Genomic DNA, 9965 nt, shown 5'->3' on the forward strand with positions numbered 1-9965 from the left:
GCTGCACGCCGCCCCGGGCGAAAGCGCGAGACCCCCCCCAAAAAAAAAAAAAAAAAAAAAAAGAAAGATTCCTGTGGGTGGGCGGTCAGTGCAAAACAATTTCCTGACCAGTAATCTCACCGGGGGTGCGGTGGTGGAAGAGCTGAATCCTAACCACTAGACCAGCAGGGGCGCACCGAAGGGTCTTTCCCAAACTTCTTGCCATATTAGTGATTGTTTCCCTCTGCACTGGGAGGACTTGAGACTTGTGGGGGTCGTTGGTCGCTCCTGGAGTCTTTTCACAAGGCTTTTCCCTTCCTCCTTTCTCCAAAAGAGAAGCCAGCAGGTGACGCACCCAGCACTCCGCGAGGTCCACCAAGGCCATGAGTCCCGAGTCCTGGAGCGAGTTGCAGCGTCCAGGCTGCACCTGACCACTGACCTAGAGATGTACCTTTGGGAAGCAGCAGCGCGTGGAGAAACAGTCGTGGGTCGCCGGGACCAGAGCGCCGCACCGGGTAGCCAGGAGCAGGCAGGAGCAAGGAGGCTCCTGGGATGAGACCCGGTCACCCCGAACATCAAAAAGGACTCAGACCTTGGCATCCCCAACATCATAAAGGACTCACACACATGTGGAAACCGAGACGAGCTGCATGGAAAACTCTTTCCAGGGAGACTCCGGGGCCCTCAACTGATCTCTGACCTTCCCCTGCAATCAGTGACACCTGCCATTTTCCCATCTTAGGCGAAGGCAATGCTACCCTTCCTTATACTCTGGGCAAAATTCCGAGAGTTTCCTCTGATGCTGGAGTTTTTTCCTCATATCCAAGATCCAATTGGTCGCCAATTCGTGATTTCCCATCGGCCAAGTGGGTAGGCATTGATCTACAGGCGAGTTTCTCCACCTCCCCGGAATGGCTACTTCGGGGTTGGGGAGGGGCCGGGGGATTGTAAGGTGTTTAGCAGCATCCCTCCTCTCTGCTGACTAGAGAGATGCCAGGGGTTAACATTCTCCCTCTGGGGTTTCCCTAGTGGCGGCCTAGTGTCCCAGCAAGGATGGGGGAGGCATGTGAGGGTGAAGTTGCCGCCTGTTGAAAACCATTGGTACACATAGTCCTGCCCTCTGAGCTTGTGCAGAACACTCTCCAGATAAAGGCTCAGGGGTCCACCCAGCTCTAGAACTCCTCACTCCCCCGCACAGTCGGACCTTAAAATTGGAAGGTTTTAACATCTGAACATCATGAGATTCTACCTTTAGGTCTTTTCTTCCGTTCTGTCTGCCAATTCGGCCTCTTCTGAGTGTGTTGACCAGGGCCAGCCAGGCAGAAGGGTGGTTTCACTCAAAGAGGATCCTCTGGCCCCTCCTGGGGCTTCAGGCCTGTTTAGGTTGGGCCTGCAGAGAAATCTTAGGGACCACTTCCTTCCGCATCCCGGGGAAGCAGGTGCACAGTGCACAGGTAAGAAGAGGATTTGACTGCTGTTCTGGACTCCTGGCGCCAAACTTCCACCCAGGCTCCTGCTGGTCCAACTTGCTGGTAATTAGGTCTTCGGTCAGCCTGAGCTCTTGAGACACCCAGGCCCGGAAGGACATGTAGGGGAAACCAGCTACTCACTTCAGTCCTGCCCCAAGGGATCCCTTTCTGACGGGAGTCCTGTCCTGTTGAGGAAGAGGAAGAGAGACCAAAGGGAAGAGAAGAAAAATCATGTGAGGTTTCAGGATCTAAGGTTAACATGAAGTTGACCTAACCTTGTCTGGAGGTCCTCCTGTGGCTGGCAATGGTGAGTCGAGTCCCCATCTTCAGTTTGTCAAAGTGGACAAAGCCTACGACAATGGCCAGTACCAGCTACTAGGCATCCCCAGTCTTTCCAGTTGGTGGTACTGGAGCTTCCTTACGCAGGATTTCCATGGATTCCAACGGTACAACCAAAGAGCTTTTGTTGTTCCATCTGCTCTTATTTGAAGAAAGGGCTGATCTGTTGAGAAGCACTTAGGAAAACCACTTTCGTAAGAGTATAGTAACTGTTGCTGAGACTGTCACATTCTCCTTCCTCCTCCCTCTGCCTAGAAGTGTGCAATGAAAATTAGTCCCCACGATGGGCCGTTTGTGCTTTCAATGCACAGTTGTCAGAACCTAAGGGAACTCTAGGAGTTTCCAGGATAAATCGTTGAAGTATAACACGGTCATTTTTATTTACACGTGCATTCCAAAAACACATTGGACAAACATATCCAGTTCACCTGTGCCAAACTTACAAAGATGGGAAAAGAGGGACTACACACAAACAAGTGAAAGATGTAATCGAATGGCTTTTAAATATCTGCTGTTTCCGCTGAAGGTCTTCTTCTCTGGATACACCTATCAGTGTTTTCTCTTTCTCCAAAGTCATTCAAGTGCCAGACCCTGAAATCAGTTTTCTGGCACCAGCTTGTTCTTCCCCATTCTGTATCTCTGCCCCTCTACTCTCTTCTTTCATATGCAGGAAAGTTCAGCTCTCCCTCACTTTCTAATTTGCAACATCCCACTCAAAGAACACAATGAATAGCATCACAAATTAGACACCTTCCTTCTCTGTCTTAGTTGGAACTTCTATAACAATGTACCATAAACTAGGTGGCTCATCCACAACAGACATTTCTCACGGTTCTGGAGTTTGGAAGTCTAAGATGAAGGTGCCAGCATGGAAGGCTTATGGTGAGGAACCTCTTCCTGGTATGTAGGCTGCCATCTTCCCACTGTATCTTCAGGTGGCTGAAAGAGGGGGAGAGAGTACTTTAGTGTCCCTTTTATAGGGGCACTAATCTCAGGAGGACTCCACCATGTGTATCTAATTACCTCCCAAAGGCCCCTCCTCCTAATTTTAACACATTTCCTGGGGTGGGCAGGGCAAAGTTAGGGTTTCAACCAAGGCATTTTGAGGGGACACAAACATTAGGATCCTGTGATCTTTCTAGAAGGAGAAGAAATTATAAATGACCCAAAGATTTGAAACAAAGAAATTATAAATAACCCAAAGCTTTGAAATAAAGAAAACTTTTTCTAGGATTTTGAAAGGCCTAAAATGTGAGCTTCCTCCCAACAAACCCCACCACTAAAATCTGGACTCTGTGCTGAGTGTTACAGACTTTTTGCATGTTCATCCTCCCTGTAGACAACTGAAGATTTATTCTCTCCAGAGGGTAGAAGAGAAGATCTATTGGGAGAACATGCCCCCAACATTTCAAATAGAAATGTTCTTTCTATTTTCTGTAAGTGTCAGCTGGCTGAGAAATAAAGAGAGACAGTACAAAGAGAGGAATTTTACAGCTGGTCTACCAGGGGTGACATCACATATTGGTAGGACCATGATGCCCGCTTGAGTCTCAGATCAGCAAGTTTTTATTAAGGGGTTTCAAAAGGAGAGGGGGTGTAAGAACGTAGAGCAGCTACAAAGATCACATGCTTCAAAGAGCAAAAAGCAGAACCACTGATAAGGGTGTAACAAAGATCATATGCTTCTGAGGGAACAGGGCAAAGGGCAAAAGTAGAACCACTGATAAGGGTCCAACAAATATCACAATGCAAAGGGCAAAAGCAGAACCACTGATAAGGGTCTATGTTCAGCGGTGCGTGTATTGTCTTGATAAACATCTTAAACAACAGAAAACGAGTTCCAGAGCAGAGAACCGGTCTGACCACAAATTTACCAGGGCTGAGTTTTCCCAACCCTGGTAAGCCTGAGGGTTCTGCAGGAGACCAAGGCTTATCTCAGTCCTTATCTCGACTGCAGAAGACAGCCATTCCCAGAGTGACCATTCATAGACCTCACCCAAGGGACACATTCTTTTCCCAGGGTATTAATATTAATATTCTTTGCTAGGAAAAGGATTTAGTGATAAGTTTCCTACTTGCACGTCTGTTTATAGGCCCTCTGCAAGAAGAAAAATATGGCTTTTTTTGCCCGACCCCACAGGCAGTCAGACCTTATGGTTGTCTTCCCTTGTTCCATAAAAATCGCTATTATTCTGTTGTTTTTCAAGGTGCACTGATTTCATATTGTTCAACCACACACATTTTACAATCAATTTGTACAATTAACACAATGATCACAGTGATCCTGAGGTGACGTACATCCTCAGCTTATAAAGATAACAGGATTAAGAGATTAAAGACAGACATAAGAAATTATAAAAGTATTATTTGAGAACTGATAAATGTCCATATTAAGATAAAATCTTCACAATTTATGTTCCTCTGCTGTAGCGCCAGCTGGTCCCTCTGTTTCGGGTCCCTGACTTCTGGTAACAAGGATCCTTGGCCCCAAGGGGGCAATCAGCATAGGTGAGCGAAGACTTGCATCCCACACTGAAATGAGAGGGATGAAGTGACAGCATATCTTGATCTATGTGATGGTTACATGAGTTATGACCTATTTCAAAGCTTATTATGCTGTGCGAAAAAGAACAAAACCAGAGGACTTGCACAACCTGACATTCAGACTCACTCCAAGCTGTTATAAACAAGGCAGTGTGCAAGCGGCATTGGGAGACACAAATACTTCAACAGACTGACTTGGGAGACCTGAAACTGACCCACAGCTATAAGGTTCATAGGTTTTTCATTTGTTTGTTGATTTCTTTTTGTTTTCTGAGAAAGGATCTCACTCTGTCATCCAGGCTGGAGTGCAGTGGCCAGATCTCAGCTCACTGCAAGCTCTGCTTCCCACACTAAAGTGATCCTCCTCCCTCAGCCTCCTAAGTAGCTCATACTACAGGTGCATTTTAGTACTCATGAGGTTTTGCCATGTTGCCCAGACTAGTCTCCAACTCCTGGACTCAAGAGATCCACTGGCCTCAGTCTTTCACAGTGCTGGGATTACAGACATGAGCCACTATGACCGGTCACTGGTTTTCAATACAAGCCATTCAATGGGGCAAAGGAAATAGTGTATTTACAATATTAAGAAGTTTTCTGGCGATCAGGACATTAGCAGATGCTAAGCTTGCTGTGGTCAGGAGATGAATATGATATGTCATAGATTTAGAAATTAAAACGAAACCAGAATGTTATTGGAAGAGAATGTAGCAGAATACATTTCTACCTTAAGAGATAACAGGAAAAAATAAAGCAAAGTAGAATTTCACCAAAGTTATCAACTTCTGCTCATCAAGAATCACCATGAGGGCCGGGCGCGGTGGCTCAAGCCTGTAATCCCAGCACTTTGGGAGGCCGAGACGGGCGGATCACGAGGTCAGGAGATCAAGACCATCCTGGCTATCACGGTGAAACCCCGTCTCTACTAAAAATACAAAAAACTAGCCGGGCGAGGTGGCGGGCGCCTGTAGTCCCAGCTACTTGGGAGGCTGAGGCAGGAGAATGGCGTGAACCCGGGAGGCGGAGCTTGCAGTGAGCTGAGATCCGGCCACTGCACTCCAGCCTGGGCGACAGAGCAAGACTCCGTCTCAACAAAAAAAAAAAAAAAAGAATCACCATGAGAAAGTGAGAAGGCGAGCCAGAGACTGGGAGAAGATAATTGCACTGTGTTTACCTGAAAAACAAAACAAAATGAAACAAAACAAAAAAACCTCAAATCTTGAATGTAGAGAGTACTTGTTAGAAATCAGTAATAAAAAGCCAACCCAATTGAATTAGGGAAATTGCTTCGATAGCCTCTCTTTGCAAAGAAGGATTGCTAAATGGTGAAAGGCATTAGTAAATTTGCTCAACAGCATTACTCATTAAAGGAAACACAAACTGAAGCCACAATGTGGTACCGTTTTACATCCACCAGAACGGGTGTATTTAAAAGACAATAAACACCACGTGCTGTCAAGGGTGTGCAGCCAGTGGAACTCTCCTTGCTGGTGAGAAACCATTCTGGAAGAAACCATTTGGCCATTTCTAATAAAGTAAACATTACACCTACCCTATGACCCAACAATTCCAGTACTTGGTATTCCTCAAGGGAAATGAACGCACGTGTCCACAAAAAGACTCACACAAGAAGAATCTTCGTTCATCTTGTCCAGCAAGTGGAATGTGTTTCTTATCAGCAGGAGTAGAAGGCGGAACAGTTCTGGTCACAGTCTTTTGGTATCAGAGTCACCAAAGAAAATACAATGTAATTAAGCACTTGATGGAAGAACAACGCATTATTCACACGGAGAGGAGACAGAGCGGGGTGTGGGCTCCGCTTCAGTCATGGGCGTTGGTCCCCCATGGCCAGCAGGTCCCTCCATTTGGCCTGCACACACAGCCTCTTGAGAAGCAGAAGAAAGGGTCCTGCCCCCTCTCCTCAGCGGGGGGGTGGGGGAGGGCAGATACAGCAGCTGGTCAGGTGCCAGTTGATGCACATGTTTAAGCCGAACAAAGGGGTACACAATAAGTCTGATCCGGGAAAGATACTCCCACACAAGGAGGTGAGCCCAGCACCGGCTGTGAGGACTCCTTGTCTCTTGGGAAGGAAGTGCTCCAGGCCCAAGGCCCATTTCCACCAGGCAGAGTGGAGGTGGAAAGACTCCTGGCACGAGATTGTCTTTCCCCACACTTCCCTGTTGGCATACAAACTTGGCCACAGGCTCGGAGACAAGCCACTGTAGGCCACAACAAAGAGTTTTGAGTTTAAAGTCATTAAAAGCTTGTTGTCATTTCATGTGTAACAGCCCCAGTGACTGGAAAACAGGTTCTGATCACACCATTACCTTCATGTAAGCCACCACCAACAAGGCTGACTGGGTTATTTGCTCTGTGAGGCTCAGAGACAGGACGGTGCAAGTCCAGGGTTTCCCTTGGACTCATCCCCAGGTTGATGAAGCTGTGAGGTGAGGTCTCTTTTCCTTCCCCTGACCTGCCCCCAGTGACCGGAAAAACGGTTCTGAGCACACCATTGCCTCCTTACAAGCCACCAACAAGGCTGACTGTGTTATTTGCTGTGTGTGTCTCGGAAACAGGACAGGGTACCTCCAAGGCTTCCAGCAAAAGGGCACAACTGACTACCTGGACAAACGACGTTGCCGTGACTCGGATTCGAACCGAGGTTGCTGCGGCCACAACGCAGAGTACTAACCACTATACGATCACGGCGAGCCACAGGCCAAGTGGCGATGTTCAGGCTTGCTCTAGTATCTTTGATGTCAATAGATTTCTATTATTAGGCGGATTTCTTCCCAGACAGCCACAGGTGGCTCGCGCTTTTCTTTCTTTCTTGCCCGCTCTGCTTTTCCCTCCCTTTCTCCCAATCCTCATACGTGATGAGAACAATTCTCATCTCTTCCACTCCAGCCTGGGCCTCCCTGCACCAGCCTCTCTCGGGGAGGTCTCCGTCCTCCTCCGCACCTCCTCCTCTGCTTCTCTCCCGCCTCTCCGTATTTCTACTTTTCACCCTTCCTCTCTCCCGCCCCACCGACCGAAGCCGAGGTGAGAGAGGAGAGCGCAAACAGCACAGAGAGTCAGGTGAAGGCGCAGCCAAGAACGGGAAGAGCCCTCACTAGAGCCCACGGGGCGTTCTGAACGCTTGCTTCCCTTGGGACCGACGCGTTCAGGCCCAGGGAGTCGCCGAGCCGGGCTTTTCCTGGGATGCTGGGTCTGACGCTTGCGAGGGGCAGGACGGGGCGAAGGCCATTCCGCTGCCCTTCCAGCTTCAGAATCACCCAATGCACAGGTTTCAACCGTAGCCGGCAAGATGCGCCTCTCCGGTTTTCCGAAGCTTTGGAGCCTGCACAATTGTTCTACAAAAGGCGGTGGCTCCACCTAACATTGGATGGGCGCTTGCTCTGCCTGGTGATACCGGAGCCACAGCAGACTGTTCCTGTGTCGCAGGCGGGTGGTGCACTTGCTTCCAAGTCTGGAGATGGGTGCTTCGAGCCTGTTCTGTGGAACGTCCTCTTGCATTTTAAAAATGCTTAAACTGCTGGTAACTTTCTTCTATCCAGCACATGATCTCATGGAAACGCAGAGCGAGACCAACTTTACCCTCCTCTCCTCCGTGTCTCCAGTACGACACGAGGACGTAAATCAAGGTCCGCTAGGATTCTGGGATCTCTCTCTCTCTCTCTCTCTCTCGACGGAGTCTGGCTCTGTTTCCAGGCTGGAGTGCAGTGGCCAGATCTCGGCTCCGACTCCCTTGTTCAAGCAATTCTCCTGCCTCAGCCTCCGAAGTAGCTGGGCTTATAGGCACGCGCCACCACGCCCAGCTAATTTTTGTATTTTAAGTAGAGACGGGTTTCACCATGTTGGCCAGGGTGGTCTCGATCTACTGACCTCGTGATTCGCCCGTCTCAGCCTCCCAAAGTGCTGGAATTACAGGCGTGAATCACCGCGCCTAGCGCGGGCTCTCTCTCTCTCTCTCTCTCCCCCTCCCTCCCTCTTTCTCACTGTCATTCATTTAGCCCTTTCCATACACTTTCGAGGTTAAATTGGTTCTGTGATTTTACTATTACATATAATGCTCTAGTCATTCTTGTACAGGCATTTTCAGTCACTGGTGTAAGTATTTCTATAGATAGAGGTGCAATTACTATAGGAAGAGCAATTGCTCTATCATAGTGTTCATAAGGTTTTTATGTAATTCCATTCTCTCTCCTCTGTTGGCTTATTAGCTGTAACTCTTTCTTTTGTTATTTTAGTAATTGCCTTAGGGCTTAGAGCAAACCTTTTTAACTGATCACAGTCAACCTTCAAGTGATATTAAACCTCACCTTCTGGCCTTGACGCTATTGCTGACATGCACTTTGCTTTTACGCATGCTATAAACCCCACAATCCATTGTTATTGCTTTTGTTTAAATGGTCAAATTTTTACAAAAGAAATTTACAAAATAAAAAAAATACCTAGTATAGTTACCCATTTCTGGTGTTCTTCATTTCCTCGTGTAGATCTGGATTTTCATCTGGTATTGGATTCCTTCTGCCTGGAGGACTCCTTTGACGTTTCTTGTAGTGTGGGTCAGCTGGTAGTGAATTCGTTCAGCTTTTGTACATCTCTAAATGTCCTTATTTCACTTCCACTTTTGAGAATTTATTTTTTCTGGCATAGTATTCTAGGCTAACTTCCCCTGCCCTCAGTACCTTAAAGATGTTGCTTCTCTGCTCGCGTGCATTGCTGCTCCTGGCAGAGGCCGGCAAGAGCAGAAAGGAAACTGATGCAATCCTCATCTTTGTTCCTGTGTATGTGCAATGTCTTTTTCTTCTGGCCCGATTTGAGCAATGTTATTTTGATGTAACTGGAGTGGTTTTCTTCATGTTTCTTGTGCTTTGGTTTCCTCAGCTCCTTGGGTCACTGGATTTCTAATTTTTGTTATGACTGAGAAGTTTTCAGCTATTGTTTCTTCAGACATTGACCGGGCACAGTGGCTCACACCTTTGGGAGACCAAGTCGGGAAGTGTTGAGTGAGGAATGAAATTCAAGACCAGCCTGGGCAACATATTGAGACCCCATCCCTAATAAAAATAACAAAGAAAGAAAATAAATGTTTCCTTTCCTCCCTGCTCCTTCTCAGGGACTCCCATTACTCATAATTTAGACCTCTAAAGTCTGCTCTACAGTTCACTGATAATCATTTCATTAAAAAAAAAACTCTTTTGTCTGTGAGTTTCATTTTGTATATTTTCAATTATTCATGGTTCCATGTGCCCTGATCACTTCTTCTGCAATGTCTAATCTGCTGTTAATCCCATCCAGCGAATTTATCATCTCTGATATCATGGTTTTGGCATGATATCAGCTCACTGCAACCTCCTCCTCCCAGGTTTAAGTGATTCTCCTGCTTCAGCCTCCCAAGTACCTAGGACTACAAGCATGTGCCATGACACTTGGCTAATTTTTTGTATTTTGAGTAGAGATGGGGGTTTCACCGTGTTACCCAGGATCGTCTTCATCTGCTGACTTTGTGATCCACCTGACTCAGGCTCCCAAATTGCTGGGATTACAGTCGTGAGCCATGGCACCTGACTCCTTCCTTCCTTCTTTCCTTCCTTCCTTCCTTCCTTCCTTCCTTCCTTCCTTCCTTCCTTC

At 47.3% G+C, this 9965-nt stretch overlaps 1 long non-coding RNA gene and 1 other non-coding gene across 3 annotated transcripts in view; both read right to left on the reverse strand.

The window, feature by feature from the left end:
• LOC111543583 overlaps positions 1-9046 on the reverse strand; it is a 28451-nt gene extending 19405 nt beyond the window's left edge. Inside the window, exons 1-3 of one of the 2 annotated variants that reach the window (XR_002731919.3) lie at positions 8796-9046; positions 1724-2726; positions 82-1633 (exon numbers count right to left, since the gene is read on the reverse strand). This is a non-coding gene — a long non-coding RNA (uncharacterized LOC111543583). Of the gene's footprint in view, positions 1-81; positions 2727-8795 lie in introns of those variants that run through there. The other variant, XR_004229068.1, reaches the window with a different exon arrangement.
• TRNAH-GUG lies at positions 6966-7037 on the reverse strand. The gene has a single exon. It is a non-coding gene; the product is annotated as a tRNA-His (tRNA).
• Positions 9047-9965: the final 919 nt, after the last annotated feature.

This window comes from Piliocolobus tephrosceles, chromosome 1 (assembly GCF_002776525.5).
Source record: "Piliocolobus tephrosceles isolate RC106 chromosome 1, ASM277652v3, whole genome shotgun sequence".
Taxonomy (NCBI): Eukaryota; Metazoa; Chordata; class Mammalia; order Primates; family Cercopithecidae; genus Piliocolobus; species Piliocolobus tephrosceles.